The sequence below is a fragment of the Orycteropus afer genome, unplaced genomic scaffold, assembly GCF_000298275.1.
Source record: "Orycteropus afer afer isolate SDZICR_OR568_19922 unplaced genomic scaffold, OryAfe1.0 scaffold00128, whole genome shotgun sequence".
NCBI classification, from domain to species: domain Eukaryota; kingdom Metazoa; phylum Chordata; class Mammalia; order Tubulidentata; family Orycteropodidae; genus Orycteropus; species Orycteropus afer.
Window position 1 is genome coordinate 7,106,934 of NW_006921715.1, and position 20,479 is coordinate 7,127,412.

The window sequence follows — 20,479 nt, forward strand, 5'->3', positions numbered from 1 at the left end:
CTGCCCGCCTCTCCCCTGCGCCCTCCCCTGGCCTCTGCCCGCCTCCCCCCTGCGCCCTCCTCTATGAGAGTCCTGGACTTGGGGTGGGAGAGGAGCCAGGGCTACACCCTGGAGCTTCAATCTGGAGTGTGTGCCTCCCAGAAGCCTTGGGTGAGAGTCACAGGGGTGACCACAGTGGCTCATGGCATGGCAGTGGGAGGTGGCAGCCAGGTGGTGGTGACAACAGCAGTGGCCATTTGATGGAGGTGGCAATGGGGTATTGTTAACAGTGAGGTGGTCATGGTGGCCAAGGTGGGGTCCCTGGTGGTGAAGACAGTAATATTGGAGACAGTGGTGCAGAGCGAGGGTGAGCCAACACAGATGCGTGTGGTATGTGTGCACACATATGTGTGCTCATGTGTGCATCATGTGTGCACCCATGAAATGTAGCATTGGGTTGTATGCATGCATGTGTGCATGAGCATGCTTGTGTGTACATGTGAATACAGCATCAGGATGTGTGTGTGCATGGGCACACACATGTATGCACATGTGCCTGAGTGTGTATCCATGTGCATGACCACATGTGTGTGTACGTGTGTCTGTGTGTATCCATGTGCAGGGCATGCATGTGTGCATGTGTGTGTCTCTCTGTGTATCCATGCATGTGGGCGTGTGTGTGTGTGCATGTGTCTGTGTGTATCTGTGTGCATGGGCACACATGTGTAGAATGCAGCACTGAGCAGGGTTTAAGGCGGAAGTCTGGGTACTGTGTCAGGTCTGGGCATGGCGTCTCAGCATCTGCCCTGGGGCGGAAGCATCTGAGAGGGGCAGCTCCATCAGTCCTGCCCATCTCTGAGCCTCAGTTTCCCCTTCTGTGAATGCTGTCATAGTTCACATCAGTTCTCCCTCTCCCAAAGCCACTCTGGGGCCCCCTTGTGGGCTGGGGTGCTCTTGGCTCCCAATGTTGGTGAATGGGTAGCCCATTCCCACAGCCCCAGGGAAGTCTGAGGAGGGCCCTGCTTTGACTGTACCCCACCCTGTCATGGGAGCTCACTGCAGCCTGGAGTGAAGCATGTCCCAGGGTCCACACTCCTGATGCACCTGGAATGTGAGTGAGAGGTTCTTGGGGCCTGCACTGGGCCCTGGGTCTGCTCCCAGCAAACAGGAAGATGGGGGTGAAATTTCTCTCTCCTGGTACTGTGTTTACGGGGCGGGAGCCAGGCTGGTTTCCACAAAAGAAACTCGTGTCTGGGAGGTGCGCTGATGGAATTCCCTGGGGGGCCAAGGAGCCTGGCTTCCTATGGGCCAGGGCTGCTGGGTGGTATGGGCTGGGGGTGGGCAGGGCCCAGGCCAGTGTGGGACCCTCCGACGCAGCCCAGGTGCCCCTCCCGACATCATTGTTCTGTCCCCTTCGTCTCCTCTGGCCTGGGCTGGTTTCGCAGACTCTCCTGGCTTTGGATCACCTTGGCCATTCAGAAGGGTGTTGGTCAGACATTCTGTAGGCTGTCCTGCCTTTGGGATTGGACTGCTGTGTCCTCATGGGTACTGGGCTGAGGGGTTTGGGAAGCAGACTCAGAGGTAACATGCCCCTCCTGGCATCTGTCAGGGGCTCCTTGTCATGTGGGCGTTGACCTCGACCACCTGGGTGAGGCGTGTTGTCAGGGCTCCCCTCCTCCCCACAGACTGTCCTCTCTGAGGGGCCCCTGCAGAGCCCACACCTAAGGAGGGTGACATGCCCACCCTGAGAACAGGCATCTGCGTGCGTCCCTTGGCCCCTTCTCCACATCCCTGGCTCAGCCCCGTGTGTATGTGGACCGCGGCCTGGACCTGCCTTCCCTCTCTGGCTTCAGTGCTGCCTGAGCTCCCGCTCATCCCTGAGCAGCGCCCCTGCTCTGAGCAGCTCTGGAGACCTTGCCCGTGGGGCAGGGTCCCCAGCAGTGAGAGGTCCCCCACCCACAGCCAGCCACTGGCTCTGGCCTCACTTGGCGGGTGGGTGTGCAGTCTGGCAGAGAGGCTGGGCTGCAGGCTCGAGGGAGCTAGTCTAATGGGCCATGTGGCCCGGGCAGCCTGGCCCAGCCCCAGGAGGGAGTGTTTTGACGTCCAGAGAGTAGGGCGGCTCCAGGGTGAGGTCACCCAGCAACTTCCCTCACACTGGCATCTCCTGTAGAATGTGAGGTCAGATGGGACGAGCAGTCTGCATCTTGCCAGGGGTCTGTCTGGAAGGTGACTGGTGGGAGGCCTGGGCCTCCCTGCCTCACAGCCACCCACAGGATGCCCCGGGCTGCCGTTGGCCCTTGTCCCCCAGCAGGAAGTAGGTGGTTGTGCCCAACCGGCTCCTGATGTCCTGGGCCATTTGGGAAAGTGCATGGCAGAGGTCGCTCAATGGCCTGCTGCCATGCACAGGTGGCCATGCACCCGCAGGAGGGAAGGGACAGGTGTTCTGAGCCTAGGGCGGGGTTGGACGGGGTGGAGGGCCGGGGCGCTGCAGCTCCCACCCTCTCAGTGCCTTGCTTTCCCTCCTATGGAGCAGGGTGCTGCCCATCTGTGTGAGCCCTCCAGCACCACACATGGCTGTGTCCTGGATAAATGCCTGCATTTCTGCAGTGATAGACAGGGGCCATAGTTCTCAAAGCCTCACTGTCTTAGGGGAAGCTGATCTGCTGGCACGCTGGTGCAGGAAGTCTCGGGCCAGCCCTGGTTTGTGCTCCTGGCTGTGGTGGCGCAGCACCTGCTGGCATCTTTACAAGGCGGGCAGCGTGGCCGGGCGCCCGGGGAAGCCGGGTGATCTGCAGCCCGTGCCGCCTCAGCCCTGTGTCCCCTGCACCAGCCCGCCTTCCTGTCCACTGTCACACCCCATCCCTCCCCACTGCACAGCCTTCCCTCCTCCACGCCCCCGACTTACCTGTACCCCCTTACACCCTTCCTTCCCATCCACCACCACTGCACATCTCCCCAGACCATCCCACCTGCCCATACCCACCCCTCACTGCTCCCACCTTCCCACCCACCATCTGTCCATCCTTCTTACCGCCCCTGACTGCCAGCACCCACCCCTGCCAGGCCTGCCCATCCCCCTCCCCTAGTCGAGGAGGGGATGGGGTATGTCTCTTTTAGTCCTTGACCCAGGAGCCTTGAACGTGGCTGTCAGGAAGGAGTACTCCCAGGAAATAGCGTCCAGAGAAGACCCCGAGCCCAGTGTGCCGGGGCGGGGCAGATGTAGAGGGAACAGAGGGGGACAAGGGAGGTGACGCCTCTCAGCTGGGGCAGGGGGGCTCTGTCAGTGGTGGCCAGGTCTGACGGGCAAGCAGGGCGTTTCATGTGCGAAAGCTGGTATGACACTTGCACTGTGCTGCGGGCCACTCAGCTCTGCCCCGAGTCGCCGTCAGTGACATGGGGAAACGAGGCCGTGGGGAGGATGGTGGGGCTGCAGGTCACAGTGCTGCCTCCCACTCAGCCTGGCTTCTGTCCTTCTCAGGCTTGGAGTAGACTGGAGGCTGTTCCTTCTCCTGCCAGGATAGCTCCCCCCAGAGAAAGCCTCACGCAGGGGGTCCTGTGCCAGTCCCTGGGTGGCGGGAAAGGCTCCCAGGCTTCCTCCAGGAACAATGGTCCCGGGTGTCTGGTGGATCATCTCTGGGGCAGTTTGGCCTTAGAAGTGGGCACAGATGTCATGACAGCCATGCTCAGGAGGCCCCTGAGGACGGTGGAGGAGGACTGGCCTCACTGGTGCTCAGAAGTGGTGGTGGGCCAGCACAAAGATCAGTTGTGTGTGAGGGCCCTGTGGGAAGAGGGTGTGTCTCCCTGGCGGATGAGCGAGTCTGGCCAATCTTTCAAAAGAGGCCAGACCTTACATGGGAACCTGACCTTGGTGGACCGCAGGCACCCCCGTTCCAGTCAGGGTGCACGTGGAATTGCCTTTCCTTGCACAACCACCACCCCTCTGTCAGTCTGTTGTCCTGTGGTGGCTGTGTGTTGCTGTGAGGCTGGAGGCTATGACACTGGTGTTTCAAAGACCAGCAGAGCTTCCAGACTAAGACAACTGGGAAGAAGGAAGAGGCCACCACTTCTCAAAGAAATGGCCAGTGTAAACTTTATGAAGAGTGGTGAAATACTTCTGATATATTCCTGAAAAATTTATGAGTAGCCTGAAAACACTGTCTGGTATAGTACCGGAAGATGAGCCTCTCAGGTTGGAAGCCACTCAAAATACAACTGGGGAAGAGCTGCCTCCTCCAGGTAGAGTCAACCTTAATGATACAGATGAAGTGAAGCTTTCAGGACCCTCCATTGCTGATGGGGCACAAGTCGAAATGGGAAGAAACAGCTGCAAACATCCATTGATAATCAGAATGTGGAATGTATGAAGTGTGAATCTAGGAAAATTGGAAGTTGTCAAAAATGAAATAGAATGCATAAGTATTGATGCCCTGGGCATTAGTGAACTGAAATGGACTGGTACTGGCCATTGTGAATCAGACAATTGTATGGTCTATTATGCTGGGAATGACAAATTGAAGAGGAATGGCATCACATTCATTGTCAAAAAAATGTTTCAAGATCTAAAGTACAGTGCTGCCAGTGACAGGATAGTATCTATACATCTACAAGGAAAACCAGTTAATATTACTATCATTCAAATTTATGCACCAACCACGAAAATCAAAGATGAAGAAACTGAAGATTTTTACCAACTTCTGCAGTCTGAAATGGACTTAACATGTAATCGAGATGTATTGATTATCACTGGTGACTGGAATGCAAAAGTTGGAAACAAAGAAGACTCACCAGTAGTTGGAAAATATGGCCTTGGTGATAGAAATGACTCCAGAGATCATATGATAGAATTTTGCAAGACCCAACAGCTTTTTCATTGCAAATATCTTTTTTCAACAACATAAACGGCGGCTGTACATGTGGACTTCACCAGATGGAGTACACAGGAATCAGATAGACTACATCTGTGGAAAGAGGCAATGGAGAAGCTCAATATCTTCAGCCAAAACAAGGCCAGGAGCTGACTGTGGAACAGACTATCATTTGCTCATTTGCAAATTTAAGCTGAAGGTGAAGATAATTAAAACAAGCCCATGAGAGCCAAAATAGACCTCGATTATATCCCACCTGAATTTAGAGATGATTTGAATAATAGATTTGATGCACTGAACACCAGTGACTAAAGACCAGAGGAATTGTGGGATGACATCAAGAACATCATCCATGAAGAAAGTAAAAGGTCATTAAAAAGAAAAGTAGGGAAGAAAAGTCCAAAATGGATGTCAGAAGAGACTCAGAAACATGCTGTTGAGTGCAGAATAGCTAAAGCTAATGGAAGAAATGACAAGATAAAACAGGTGACCAGAAAATTTCAAAGGACTTGTGGAGATGACAATGCATTATAATGAAATGTCCAAAGACATGGAGTTAGAAAACCAAAAGGGAAGAACATTCTTGGCATTTCTCAAGCTGAAAGAACTGAGGAAAAAAATTAAGCCTCGAGTTGTAATATTGAAGGATTCTATGGGCAAAATACTGAACAAAGCAGGAAGCATCAAAAGAAGATGGAAGGAATACACAGAGTCACTGTACCAAAAAGAGTTGGTCGATGTTCATCCATTTCATGAGGTGGCATATGATCGAGAACCAATGGTACTAAAGGAAGAAGTCCCAGCTGTGCTGAAGGAATTAGCAAGAAACAAGGCTCCAGGAATTGACAGAATACCTACTGAGATATTTCAGCAAATGGATGCCACACTAGAGACACACTAGAGAAAACACCAAGAGGCAGTCACTCAAACAGAACAAGGGGATATGGCGTGGTTTAAAATCAGAAAGAGTATGTGCCAGGGTTGTATCCTTTCATCATACTTATTCAATCTGTATGCTGAGCAAACAATCTGAAAACCTGGCCTACATGAGGAAGCATGCAGCATTAGGATAGGAGGGACTCATTAACAACCTGTAATATGCAGGTTCAAAAGAAGATGGCAGGAATACACAGTCACTGTACCAAAAAGAACTGGTCAATCTTCATCCATTTCAGGAGGTGGCATATGTTCAAGAACCAGTGGTACTGAAGGAAGAAGTCAAAGCTACACTGAAGGAACTGGTGAAGAGCAAGGCTCCAGGAATTGATGGAACACCCATTGAGATGTTTCAACAAACAGATGCCTTGCTGGAGGCACTCACTTGGCTATGCCAAGACATTTGGAAGACAGCTACCTGGTCAACTGACTGGAAGAGATCCATATTTGTACCCATTCCAAAGAAAGGTGACCCACAGAATGTGGAAATTATTGAACAGTATCATTAATATCGCATGCAAGTGAAATCTTACTGAAGATAGTTCAAAAACGGTTGCAACAGTATATTGACAGAGAACTTCCAGAAATGCAAGCTGGATTCAGAAGAGAATGTGGAATGAGGGATATCATTGCTGATGTCAGATGGATCTTGGCTCAAAGCAAAGAATACCAGAAAGATGTTTACTTGTGTTTTATTGACTATGCAAAAGCATTTGATTGTGTGGATCATAACAAATTATGGATAACATTGAGAAGAATGGGAATTCCAGAACACTTAATTGTACTCATGAGGAACCTATACATTGACCAGGAGGCTGTCATTTGAACAGAACAGGGGGACACTGCATGGTTTAAAATCAAGAAGGGAGTGCATCAGCGTTGTATCCTTTCACCATAGTTATTCAATCTGTATGCTGAGCAAATAATCACAGAAGCTGGACTATATGAAGAAGAACATGACATCAGGATTGGAGGGAGAATCATTAACAACCTGTGATATGCTGATGACACAACTTTGCTTGCTGAAAGTGAGGATGACTTGAGGCACTTACTGATGAAGATTGAAGATTATAGTCTGCAGTATGGATTACGTCCTGGATTACGTCAATATACAAAAACAAAAATCCTCACAACTGGACCTATGAGCAGCATCATGATAAATGGAGAAAATGTTGAAGTTGTCAGAGACTTCGCATTGCTTGGGTGTACAGTCGATGCCAATGGAAGCAGCAGTCAGGACATCGGATGATGTATAGCACCGGGCAAATCAGCTGCAAAGGACCTCTTTCAAGTGCTGAAGAGCAAAGATGTCTCCTTGACGACTAAGGTGTGCCTGACACAAGCCATGGTATTTTCAATCACCTCATGTGCATGTGAGAGCTGGACAATGAGTAAGCAAGATGGAAGAAGAATTGATGCTTTTGGCTGAAAGTACCGTGGGCTGCCAAAAGAACTAACAGACCTGTCCTGGAGGAAGTGCCTTCATCATGTTGTCAGAAGGGAGCATTCACTGGAAAAGGATGTCATGCTTGGTGAAGTGGAGGGTGGACGAAGGAGGGGAAGGCCCTCAACGAGGTGGACTGACTCTGTCGGCAGCAGTGGGCTCAAGCACAGCAACAGTTGTGAGGGTGGCGCAGGGCCGGGCAGGAATGTCCTGTGTCTGCTCAGTGAGTGTCAACCTGGCTGGGCCTGGCTGAGTGGCTGGGCAGCTGGACGTAGTGTTCCCCATGATGAGACTGGTCATCATCTCCTCGGTGGACTCTACTGGGAGCAGCTGAGGAGCTGCCTCGGGGGCGTGGTCTGCTTCCTGTGTACAAGGAGAAGGCTTGGGGAATGCTTCCTGTGTACAAGGAGAAGCCTTGGGGAATGCTTCCTGTGTGCAAGGAGAAGCCTTGGGGAATGCTTCCTGTGTACAAGGAGAAGCCTTGGGGAATGCTTCCTGTGTACAAGGAGAAGCCTTGGGGAATGCTTCCTGTGTACAAGGAGAAGCCTTGGGGAATGCTCTAGCTTACAGCACCTTGAACCCTGCATGCAGCTGTGTCGTTGTTCAGCAGCCTGCCATGCTCTGCCGATCCTGGGACTTTCAGTGGACTTGAATTAATGGCCTGCTGTGTGGTTTGGTAACATCAGGACTGTGCCTTTTTACCTGTCAACCTTGAACTTTTCAGTCTCAGCAGCCAGCAGCTGTCTGAGTGAAGAAAGCTACCAGCTTCAATGGGCCGGGAGCAGGAGGCAGGGCGGAAGCCCAAGGTTGAGGGGCTTTCACCTAGCCCCTAGAGCCCGACACTTGGAACTCAGACTTAAAACCTCCAAACTGCGTGAGAGTAAACTCCTGTTTGTTCAAGCCCACACCCCCCCCCCGGTATTTTCTGTTAGAATGGTGCAGTGGTAACCAAAGCACATTCTATTTACAAAAGGTCACAAACTGACTCAGGAGCATTTAACAACAGCAACAAAGCCTTGGCGAATTCTGTTGTGCAAACTAAAGACACGTGTGCTAGAATTTTCATCATGGGTATGGCTACCCTATCTTTTGTTAAAGAGATGAAGCTTGTGGTTGATGGATCTAACCAACCACCAAAGCAGAAAATCTGTCGGCTTCAACCAAAGAGGACAGAGAAAGAACAAAAGGAAAGAATGCTGTCTGCCACGTGGAATTCTGCAAGCAGGAAACAGGCCGAAGGAGCTCCATCTCTTCTCCGCCAAGAAAAGAAAGGAGCCCTGTCCGGAGCAGCTTGGAGAGCAGCAGAACTGCCGGGGGGCGCCGGAAGCAGAGCCGCGCTGGTGGGAAGGGCGAGTCGTGGCCTTCGGCGCCTGAAAGAGGAGCCGCTCACCAGCCCCCTCCAGGGCTGCTGTTAAGGTGTGCTGGGTGGATGCCGTCCAGGGGCAGAGGGTCAGTGGAAAAGGGCAAGAGCCTCCACAAGATGGACCGGCACAGTGGCCGCAGTGACAGGCTCCAGCATGGCAAGGGCCGTGAGGATGGTTCAGGACTGGCTAGAGGTTCATTCTGCCGGGTGACTCAGAGCCGACTCCACAGCACCTAACGATAACAGGCGGGTGAGGCCAGTCCCCAAAGCTGAGAGGACGGGGCCCAAGGGGCAGAAGAAGGAGGCCTGCCGGGCAGGGGGGCGTCTTCTTTCAGACACACTAGGAGAATGGGGCTGCCCAAAGCCAAGGGAGCAGAGTTGCTGCCAAGTGAGCCTGGAAGGTGGGGCTGAAGCCCAGGGCTGAGGGCCTCCACCAGAGTCTGGAGAGTGGGGCCACTGCCCTGATAGCCCCACAGAGTAGCGGATGGTTTGCAAGCCTTGAGAGCGAACGTCAGTTGTCCTGCTGGGCCTTGGTCACGCTTGGTGCCTGTTATCCCTGCTTTCTGTCCAGTTTCCTGTCCATAGTGGAAGTGTCTACCTTGCGCCTGCTCCACTGTTACATCTTGGAGAGAGATCTCAGAGATGAAGAGGAACGTTGCCCGGGACGAGAACACCTAATGCCTCATTCCTATCTAATTCAGATGATTCAGAGGGTGAGATTTTGGACTTGGAGGTAATTCAAGACTTTTGGGATGATGTGATGGGGTCAGTGTGCTTATGGCAAGGATGTGAATTTCGGGGGACCAAAGTGTGGAGTATTATGGTTTGAACTGTGTCCTCCCCACATTGTGTGTTGTACATCCTAACCTCTGTGCCCAGGGTTATAATCCCATTTTTCAGTGGGTTGTCTTTTTAATGTTAAAGAGGCGAGATTAGTGTACAGTGTGTCTTGAGTCAACCTCTTCTGACATATAAAAGAGATTAACAAACACACAGGAGAAGCGGAGATGGGGAGGCGAGATGCCAACCATGTGAAGACCGCCTGGGGGCAGGAGCTCAAGAGAAGCATGGCTACTGACATCTGCTCTGAGTCCTGTCGGCGAGACTCCACCAGGATGAAACATGAACGTGTGGCCTGTGTTTTCCATGTGGCAGTGGTTTGATGGCCTCCTTCCATGGGTCTGAGAGGCCAGGTCTCCTGCATCCACAGGCTGAAGAAGGAAGGCTGCAGGCTCCTCAGACTCTGGGAGCCTGTTGCAGGAGCAGATCTGGGAGACAGGCAGAGCAGGTGGGGGACTTCTGAGCATACTGTGGGGCCTGGGGTCATCCCTCCCATCTCTAGGCCTGCTGGTTCCCACTGGATGGAGCCTGGGACGATGGCCCTGAGGTCAGTGCTAGCTTTGCCTTCTATGACACAGGGAGCAACACTGGGATCCACCCACCCACCCATGCAGTCACCCACCCACCCATCCATCCACTCGCACGTCCACACTCATCTACTAACTCATCTGAGCACAATCAAAGCTGACTTTAGGCTGGATTTGGCTGGGTGTGACAGAGTGTCACAGAATGAGGTTGACATGGGGACTTAGGCTGTGGGAGAGGCATCTGTGGACCCTTACAGAGTACAGTGAGGGTGCATAGCCACATAGTGTGCCTAGGTCTGAGAGCATTCAGGCCACTTGAGTCTGGGTGGGACCTGGGCTGAGCTCAGGCAAAGCTAGCACCACTCTGCATACTCCCACCCCAGCAGGAGAATGACTGCAGTTTCCTGGGTTGTCAATTGAGGCTGTGTTTGTGAGGGCGGATACTGGTCCATAGCCCTCCTCCCCAGGCCCAACCTGGCTCAAGTCTGGGACACTGGAGGTTTGCAGTGTCAGAAATGAACTAATCGTGGTCTCATTTCACTGATTGGGGTCAAGTCAGATGGCAGGGCTGGGCCTGAGGTCACTCAATGAGCCCAGGTCCCTGGTGCCACCCTCTGTCCCTGAAGGCTGAGAGCAGGCTGCCTCCTTCCATTCAGGGCACACGGACCCTGGTCCCCAAGAGCCCTGTTTGGAGGCTGGGCTCCAGGAGTGGAGCTGGTTTGGAGAAGCCAGGTCATTTGGGGCGGTGGGAGACCCCCAGGTGTGTGATCTCGGCAAGGCTCTCCACCTTCCTGAGCCCCAGTTTTCTCATCTGTGAGATGGGGGATAGCCTAAGTTCCCAGGAGCTGACCAAGTGGTGTGTGTGTGCACATGTGTGTGCACGTGTGTGCATGTGTGCATGGGATGGAATAGGAGAGCCACCTGCCAGCTTGAGAAGCTGCAGGAAGCTAGGGGACTTGGCTTTGCGAGCTGTTCTTGGGGGTTGTGGATACGTCTCTGCCCTCTCTCCCGGACCTGCAGTATGGAAGTGGTACGTGGGTGTCTACATATGTGCCCATGCACATGGATCGGGGGAGATGTCGCATTAACTACATCAGATCCCAAACTCTACTCGTTAAGAGGAAACCAACAGTGGGGACCACCATAGCTATGGAGACCCAGCAGCCAGGCCCGTGCCCACGTGGTACGACGTGGTAGGAGGATTAGCACCGTTCTCTAGCAAGGGGGCCATGATGCTCAAGCGGGGGTGACAGCTGGGCCCAGGACTCCCTGCTGGCAGGGACACCCAGGACCATCGGCCCCGGGAACTGTGACTCTCACGCTGGGAAATGCCGCCCCAAAACCAGACTCCGCACTCTGCTCCGGCCTCATTCTGGGCATCGGATGTGGGGGTGTCACAGGATGCAGCCTGAACAGGGTAGGGCGGGTCAGGCTGCTGGGAGCCCTTGGCCTGACTGCTGGGGTAGGTGACAGACCAACGGAGCACTTAGGAAAAGCCACGGAAAACTTGGTGCCATCTGCCAGCCCCGCGATGATTTCTTGCCAAGCTGACGTATAACTGTGTCCCGAGTCATGTCAGCAAGTGTCACACGCACACCCCAAGCAGACGTGTCACTAAATTACCTTTTATGATCACCAGCCGGTGTGTGGATAAGGGACGTTCCTACCCAACCCCCCGGCGCATGACGGCAGACCAGCATTAATTACAGATGTGCCCACCACCTCCTCGCCACCCAGTTAAAATTCATGGTCCAGACATTGCAAATATTGATTTTGACCAAAGTTGATGCTTTCCCCTTAACGTGATTATAATGACGGATAGAAATCAGATTGCCTTAGCCAACACGCAGTTGTCCTCCAGCCCATCCCCCATCAATCTTTCTCCCCAGGTTTTGCCATAAATTATTCTATTCAATTAAGTAAACTCACACATAATGGCATTTTGCAAACTGAATAATTTATTGACAGTGTTTGGCAAGAGGCTGGTTTGGAATGGGCTGGGGGAGCAAGGGGACTTGGGCCTGGTGCTCCTGGGACATGAAGCGGGCCGTGGGCAGAGGCACTACCCCCGCCTTCCTGGAGAGGCTCTGGGGCTGAGGGGTGGCAGGCATGGGGAGAAGCAGTGTGAGAGCCACATCCTTGGGGCCAGTGGTCCCGGAGTTCCTCCCGGCTGGTGGGGACAGGCAGGGAGGCAGTCTGGCTGAAGGACCAGCTCTAGCAGAGATGGGGAGGGGTGGGAGAAGCTGCCATCAGGGGCTGGGGTCCTGGCAGCTGGAGAGAGAGTTAAGCAGGGCCACGCTGCCCACCTACCCGTCTGGCCTCAGGCTCCTTGTGGCCTGTCTCTTGGGCCAGCTTTTGGTGTCGAGGTGCAACTGACTTTGGGGATGCCCTCCCTCAGCTGCCCCTGCACATGAGGGTGTGGGACCAGCCCCACCTCAGTCCTGGGCCTGGCTGCCCACCTCTCTCATCCCTGCTGACCCAGCCTCCACCCACCACTTCCTGTGTCCCAGGACTCGAGATGGCCTTCTTGCCCTGGGGCTCAGTCTGATGTAGAGAAGGCCACGTGGGCAGGTGTGCAGGTGTGCATGTACATAGGTGTGCACCTGCTTAGGTGTGCACATGAGCAGGTAGGTATGTACACTGGTACCACTTGTGAGTGTGCGTGTGACAGCAGGGGTGGGGCGGGCACCGTGTGTGTGTGTGTGACCCACTGCCATCAAGTCAGTTGCGACTCACAGCGACCCCCATGTGTTTCCAAGGCTGTAAATCTTCATGGAAGCAAATTGCCTCATCTTTCTGTTGAGGAACAGCTGGTGGGTTTGAACCACCAACCTTCTGGTCAGCAGCCAAGTGCCTTACCCACTGCTCGAATGTGAGACAGAGAGAGAAAAAGAGAGAGAGAGATGGTGGGGTGGGGCTGGCTGGGGAACCCGCAGAAGGCGCGGGAGGAGTCGGCCTGCTGAGGAGAGCCCTTCTTTGCTGCTGGGTTCAGTCGGAGGGGGGTGTCTTTCCCACCTGTGAGTCCCACCACCACCCACCCCCTGGACTGGGAGAGGCGAGGCCAGCTGGGCATCACAGCAGAGCTGGTCTCCCGCCCTAACTCCAGCCCAGGCCCCTGGAGCCCTGCTTCCTCTCACCCTGGCTGCTTGGCGGGATGGGTGGGGCAGCTGGTGGGCATTGGGGTGATTATGGCTTCTGGCCCTGCCCCTCTGGCAGGTCAGCAACCCTCTAATCACACCCATGAAGTGCTGGTGTCTTGGCTCTGTAGGGGGAACCTGGGGGGACCTTGGCTCTGTCTTTTTGGGGGACCCTCTGGCTCCTACCTCCCTTAGGCCTACCTGGGCAGACAGACTTGGGAGGAGGAAATGTAGGGCACCCGAGGATAAGCCTGGGCTCCCCATGTGCCCCACTGGGCCCCCTCACAGGGAGGACCATCACAGGGCCCAGTCACTGTGGTGGAATGTGAATGAATGAGTGAGTGAATGAGCGAGGAGCCTGAACTCAGAATTCCCAGCTGCCTCATTTTGCCAGGGCTAACTCTGTTCATGGACCAGGACCCCGAGACCCCCAGCTTGGGCACAGAACCAGTGGGCTGGGGACAGTGGTCTGCACTGAGGGTTGAGAGCTCCATACACAGTCCTGCTCCCCAGCTCGGGCTCAGGGCCCCTGGGTCTTGATTCCTCAGTTTGCTGGGACAGTGTCTCGTCCGAATGGCCTTCGATGCCCTGCACCTGCCCTGAGTCAGCCCCTGCCTCTGCCAAGGCTGCAGTGATGGTGTCGCCTGGGTAGCTGTCCAGGCCTCTGCATGCTCTGGCAGGACAGTCTGCGTCCCTTGGGGCTTGGCGGGCAGTGAGGGGCGACCTGCTGGAACTCACTGCTGTGTGTGTGCTTGCCACACTGCACACAGGCTGCCTGGCTGAGCTGGGCTGTGGGGCTCCAGGAGACCCTCCTTGCAAACCACTGGGCCATGGAGCCACGCCCTGAGAGGAGGGGAGGGGCTCCCGGCTGCACAGGGCATGTGTCCCCATCCTTCTGCTGTGTGGAGGCTGAAGGACCACAGGGGACAGGTCGTGGTGCCGACCCTTGCACTGCAGTCGCAGGGACTCACTGAGTGTCACTGCTTAAGAAGATCCTTCAGTGACGTTTAGGTACTGGTGAACAGAGTGCTCAGACTTGGTGACGTCAAACGACGGGGCTCCCAGCTAAGCCTGCAGTGCAGGGTGTGGATGTGTGAACGGGCGTGGAGGGACCCGGTCTGCGACTAGGCCCTTGCTTCTCTGTCCATAGAGTTTGGGTTTTCTGCAATTAAAACCATTAAAACAGATGGGAAAGATACTGTGTCAAGAATCGCACCGAAATATTGGATTTAAAAAATAGTACTTTATTCCCGTTGCTGCTTGGGCTGAGGCGGCGGGCGCCTGGCGGCTCGCAGCCCGCAGCCCGTCCGTCGGCACCCAGACTGCTGGACGCTCTGTGGACACACAGTCCTCACCCGGCTCCTCTCTGGTTCCAGACCCGAAGAAGAGTGTACGAGGGGGGCTGCCAGCCACAGGTGTGGTGGTGTGGTTGGGAGGGACCGCTGGCAAGGACAGTGAGGTGGCCATGCACCTTGGCTCATCAGAGTGAGGCAGGCTGACGCTGAGAACACTGTATGTCAGAAGAACACTGAGGCCACCTTGGGTCCCTGTGGATAGCGGAGGGTGGGCTGCACTCACACAGCGGTCGGATTCAGCCCAAACCATTCCCGGCCTGGAGTCCATGGGGATCCCAGTGTGCAGGGCATCGGGGTGCGAGCCCGTCGGGATCCCAGTGCACAGGGCGTGCGGTTAGAGCTGATCGGGACTCCAGTGCACAGGGTGTCCAGGTGTGAGCCCGTCAGGATCCCAGTGTGCAGGGCATCGGGGTGCAAGCCCGTCGGGATCCTAGCGTGCAGGGCATCAGGGTGCGAGCCTGTCGGGATCCCAGTGCACAGGGCGTGCAGTTAGATCTGATCGGGACTCCAGTGCACAGGGTGTCCAGGTGCGAGCCCCTGGGAATCCCAGTGTGCAGGGCCTTGGGGTGCGAGCCCGTTGGGATCCCAGTGCGCAGGGCATCGGGGTGAGACCCAGGAGGATGGTGCCCAGCTCCGTGTTCCTTAAATACTGGCCTGCGTTCAACAACTCCACTGTTAACAGAGGTGAGCCAATACACACAGGCTTGGGCTGCACCAGGGCCCCTGAGGGCTGTACAGGAGCCTATGCACCATCCCAGTGAGGCTGGTCATGGGGAATGGGCTGAGTCACAGGGGAGTGGTCACAGGGGACAGGCTGAGTGTGGCCCTGGGGGATGGGCTGAGGGTGGACACAGGAGACAGTCTGAGGGTGGTCCCGGGGAACAGGCTGAGGGTGGTCCCAGTGGATGGGCTGAAAGTGGTCCCAGGGGACAGGCTGAGGGTGGTCACCCCCATCTCTGGGTGTGTGTTGGGGAGACAGATGCTTGGTGGAGTGCTGATGTTGGGGGCCTCAGCCTGGGAATTTGAGCAGAACTAGGCTGGGGCTGTAGGAGTTCTGGGGTATGATGCCCAAGGCATCTGACTGCTAACCAGAAGGTCAGTGGTTCAAACCCATTGGTCACTCCCCAGAAGGAAGATAGGGCAACCTACTTCTGTAATGATTACAGCCTTGGGAACCCAACGGGGGGTCACTGTGAGTCGGGATCCAGTCCATGGCAATAAGTTTGGGTTTTTGGTTTGAGGCTGGGGTGGTGGCCCCCAGCTTGGGCTTGTGGACATGTTAGGAGTGTCTGTCCAGGGACCCTTCCCCCAGCCCTAGGTCCCCCTGCCCTGCCCTGCTCACACACCTTCCATATCTCCCCACTGCCCTGGCCTTCCCAGCTGGATTTCCCAGCATCCCCTTCCTTCCCTCAACCCTGGGAACAGGGCACACAGCTCCTGAGAGTGCCGGCCTTCCCCAGTGACCTTCCCACCTCCTTGCCCAGCTCTCATGCTTGACCCTCCCCTTCCCATCTGTGGCAGTTAAGGCTGTGTGTCACCTTGGCTGGGCCAAGGTTCTGAGTGCCTGGGCAGCTGGCCGTAGTCATTCCCCACAATGAGATTGTGTCACCCCCATGGTGGAATGTGCTGTGAGCAGCTGAGAAGCTGGTGTCTAAGGAGAACCTCGGGGAAGGGCCTCTAGCTTGGGGGCACACCTAGACTCTTCACTTGGCCGTCTTCATCCAGCGGCCTGCCGTGTGCCTGCTGACTTTGGGGTTGTTCCCGGACTTGAACTGGCGGCCTGCCGTGTGCCTCATGATTTTGGGATTGTGTCATTTTACCTGCCAACCTTGGGTTCATTGGCCTCAGCAGCCAGCAGCTGCCTGAGTTAGGAGATGCCTCCAGCTCCAGTGGGCCTGGAGCAGGAGGCAGAGCTGAAGCCCAAGGTCGAGGGGCCTTCACCCTGGCCCTAGAGCTGCCACTCTGAGATCAGACTTCCTAAAGTGCAAGGGAATGAATTCCAATGTGTGAAAGCACCCACTGCGGTATTTCTGTTACAACAGCTTTAGAGAGCCAAGACACTACCCCATGTGTTGAAATTCTGCCCACTGCTCAGAGCCCCCAGAACACTGCCTCCTCCAGGAGGCCCTCCCTGAGTCCTAGGGATGGAGGGCATTGCCCACAGCCTTTGCCTATGCCTTCCGTGGGCCCTGCGACCTCTCTTCCTGAGATCCCAGCAGTGTATGTCCCAGGATGGACTCCAGGATTCAGTGGTTCCTGGCCACCACGCCCCAGTCAGGTCATCACGTGGCTGTTACTGGGGACCCATAAGTCCTGCTGCCCGTCTTCTCTCTGAGCCCCTGCTTGCCAGGGACCTCTCCTCTGCGGGCCTTTTGTCCCACCAGGGGGTAGCATCCCGAGGGGCAGCCTGGGAAGCGAATCAGGGGAGTGTCTTCATTAAAAGGAAAACGGGCTTTGGTGTTGTCCTGTGGTCTTTCCACTAAATCCTTTGGTTTCTGTTTCACGAACTGGTTTTCAAATCCCATTTCTGACTTGCCTGTGAGCCACAGATAAAAACGGGACATTTGTCTCTGGGAAGTGAGCGGTATCGTGGGAGCGGCCCTCCTCCTGGAAGATAATATTGGGTTCCTTAATGCAGTCGTGCTCCTGGGGTGCAAAAAATTTCAGATGGAGGTTTAAACGTTCAAACCTGTACAGGGCTTCTCCCCACTCCTCTGGTAACGATTAGAAACAGATTAAATTTAAAAGAGATTTAATTTGTAAGGCTGTCGCAGGCGTTAATGGAGGATAAATTCAGCGTGTGAGGGGGGGTGCCGCCTGCGTGTCACCGAGCGGAGCCGTCGGGGTTAGCTATGGGTGCAGTGAGGAGTTGAACCCTGGATGTGTTCCCACATACTCCTCCCGGCTGTGTCGGCCGTCAGCCCCGGGCCTCCTCGCTGCACAGCTGTGGACCTTGGAGGGAGGGGGCTCACAGGGTCTCATGGGGGCTGGGGCAAGGAGGGCACTGCCCACTGGCAGGCAGGGTGCCAGCTTGTTTCTCAGATGGAACTCTGTGTCTGGGTGGGTGTGTGCACACATGTGTGCACGTGTGTGTATGTCTGTGCGTCTATGTGGATGTGTGATTGCACACGTGTGCATGCATGCATCTGTGTATGAGTGTGCAGCATGGATGCATGTGAGTGTGTGCACGCATGTGCACATGCTCATGTGCATGTGCGCTCACGCATGTGTTTAGGTGTTTGCTGGGAGGCGCCCACTCTGAGTGGCTCTGGTGCTGCTGCCGCCGCCGTGAGGAGGAGGTGGGAGGGGTCTGTCCCTGAGGCCTGGGGAGGGTGGGTGTTTCTGTGGGATCCTCCCTGAATTGGAGTGGAAGCAGTCATTGCAGGAGCCTCTGAGGGCCACCACAGGGGGTTACAGGACTGAGGGAGGGGCTGAGGGCACTTTGGGGGCCCTGGAGTGGGTTGCAGGGGCCTCAACTTCCTCCTGCCCTCGGCTGGTCCCCAGTGGAGTCTGAGACAAAGGCCATGTCAGTGGGCGCCCTGGGCACTGAACCCCAACCTGCACTGGGGGGCCCTGTACCCCATCTTCGTAGGTGGCCCCTTCTGCTCCTTCTGGAACACGGGCCGGTGGGAGGACTTGAGGAGCAGCGGCAGGGCCCTGGGCCTCCTCCTGGGCCCCTGGAGTCCTCGTGATCCAGGACGGGGGCTGGGCCCTGGTCCCCTCTTCTTGGCCCCCATCTGGGCCTGCCAGCTGCAGGCCCATCAGTTGGAGCCTCTCAGGGCCTGGACTTGGTTAGGGTGGCTGAGCTGAGCCAGGTCAGCAATGGGGTTTAGCTCTGGGTGGTGGGGCCAATTCCAGGCCCCAGGTACAGCCCCCTCGAGGAGGATGCAGCACAGTGTTGGGGGCCTGGGCCTGAGCACTCCCCCTGAGGTCTCTGGCTGCACCCGCAGCCTTGGGCAGCCCTGGCTCCACTCTGTCCTGCCCGGAGCAGGGACAGATGTGAGCAAGGCCAGGAGTCAAGGTGCTCTCTGGGTCCTGGGTTGGCCTGGGCCAAAGCTGTCCCCCAAACCTGAGCTGGCTTCTCTTAGGAGCTGAGCCTGGTGTGTGAAGGACCGTGGACTCCAACTGGATGTCAGCGTGTGGCGGTCTCTCCTGTGAGAGTGTTTGGAGTAAGGGGCCCCTGGGAGCTGCTGAGGCCGCGATCCCTCGACGCTAGCGGGCCCTGGAGCTGTGCAGCCCGGTGAGGGCAGCCCAGGGGCCCTGCTGAGGGCAGGACCCTGAGGGCCAGTGGAGCTTGCAGGGTGTGGAAAGAGGGAGCTCTCTCCACCCAGACCACTGGTGAGGCCATGAGAGATGCAGAGCTGGGGCTCAGCCCCGCCCCTAAACACCGGGATCCCAGATTCTCTACCAGCTTGGGTGGCTGGGGTGCCGTGGACCTCTCTGGATGGTTGTACCCTCAGAGCCATCTCAGACTCTGCTTTGGGGACCAGGTCAGGGCAGGTGGCACTCAGACCCCTGTGAGGCCTGGGGCCGCTCCCTAGGACCAGACTCTGGGGCTGGACAGAGCCCCCCACCTCCTCGGAGCCATAAACTGCTCCAGTTGCTTCTCACCCCACCTCTGCTGCCTCCCAAGCCCCAGCCCTGCTGCCCCCCAAAACCCTAGCCCTTCTGCCCCAAATCCCAGCTCTGCTGACTCCCAAACCCCAGCCCTCTACTGCCCCCACACCCCAGCTTCACTGCCCCCAACCCCAGCCCTGCTGCCCCCCAGACCCCAGCTGTCTGGTTGTGAATGGTCTGTCTAGAGTCGTCATGGGCGTCTCAGAGCAGAAAGCTGGGAGGGTGTGGAGAATGAAGCCTCCTGGGACCCCGACTTGGTGACTCTCTGGGTGGGGCGTGGGTGTCCCTGGCCCCAGGAGTAAGTGGTACCGTGACATGTGTCTCCACTCTGTGTGTGGCCTCCCTGCGGGCCCCCTCCTGAAGAGGCTGGTAGAGGTCAAGGTGTGTTTTAGGGGTGTCTGGTCCTGCGCCTGCTGTGTGTCTGGGCCAGGGGGACTCTGGAGCCCCTCCCACAGGTGCTGCGCATAGCGCACAGACGGCCTGGAGCACAGTGACTGCCAAGCACGAGAGCCTTGTCTGCGTCACAGTGGACATCTTGGGGGCGCTGGGCCCACATGGTGCCCACTCCAGCTCATGGGGCTTTTTTTGGGGCAGCAGAGGCGGGTTGAGGATGTGGTGGTGTCTGGAGGACAGGGGCAGGTGGCTGTGGGGATGGTGGTCGAGGTCCCGTCCAGGCGTGTCCTGTGTAGACCGGATGCCCCATGGGCAGGACTGAGGGGGCTGGTGAGACAGGGACCCCAGGCTGTGGTGGAAGCACAAGTCACGGGTGCTGCCGGGTACGGGAGATGTGCCATGGGGGGTCAGAGACCCTTCTGCGCCCGCCCCACCTGCACCCAGGACTGCCTTCCCTCCCTCCCTCCCCCAGAAGAGGAGGAGGGGCACATGGGGGCTGGCAGGGTGTGCAGTGAGGAGAGAGGGCTGAGGTTCAGGGATGGGGCGAGGGGACCCTCCCAGATGGCTGGTCTCTGGGAGTCAGGAGAGGAGGGGTCAGAGGGCCAAACAGATGGTGGGCGGCAGCAAGAGGAGGGCCAGGCAGAAGGGCCAGTTGGGGGGCCACTGTCCCTCGTCCACGTCTGTCTCTCAGCGACAGTGGTGCGGGGAGGCTGTTGCTTCCTCTGGCCCTGGGCCTCCGGCTTCTGGCCTCGGGGTGGCTCTCAGCCGCTGAGCAGGAAGACCCCGTCCCGCTCTCCTGTGCCCGCAGTCACTGGTGTGGGACCACCTTCTCCCGCCCCTTGCACTACTGCTGGATGCCCGGTGCTGAGTAGGCTTGACGGTGGCCACCTCTCATCAGGGCCTGGGCCCTGCTGCCAACAGAGGCTGTGAGCTGGCACTGGGGACGGGTGCCAGGGGCCGGGGAGCCTCGAGGAGAGGACGTGAGGGCACCCCCATTGCTAAGCTGGGCCCCAAAGCTACAGG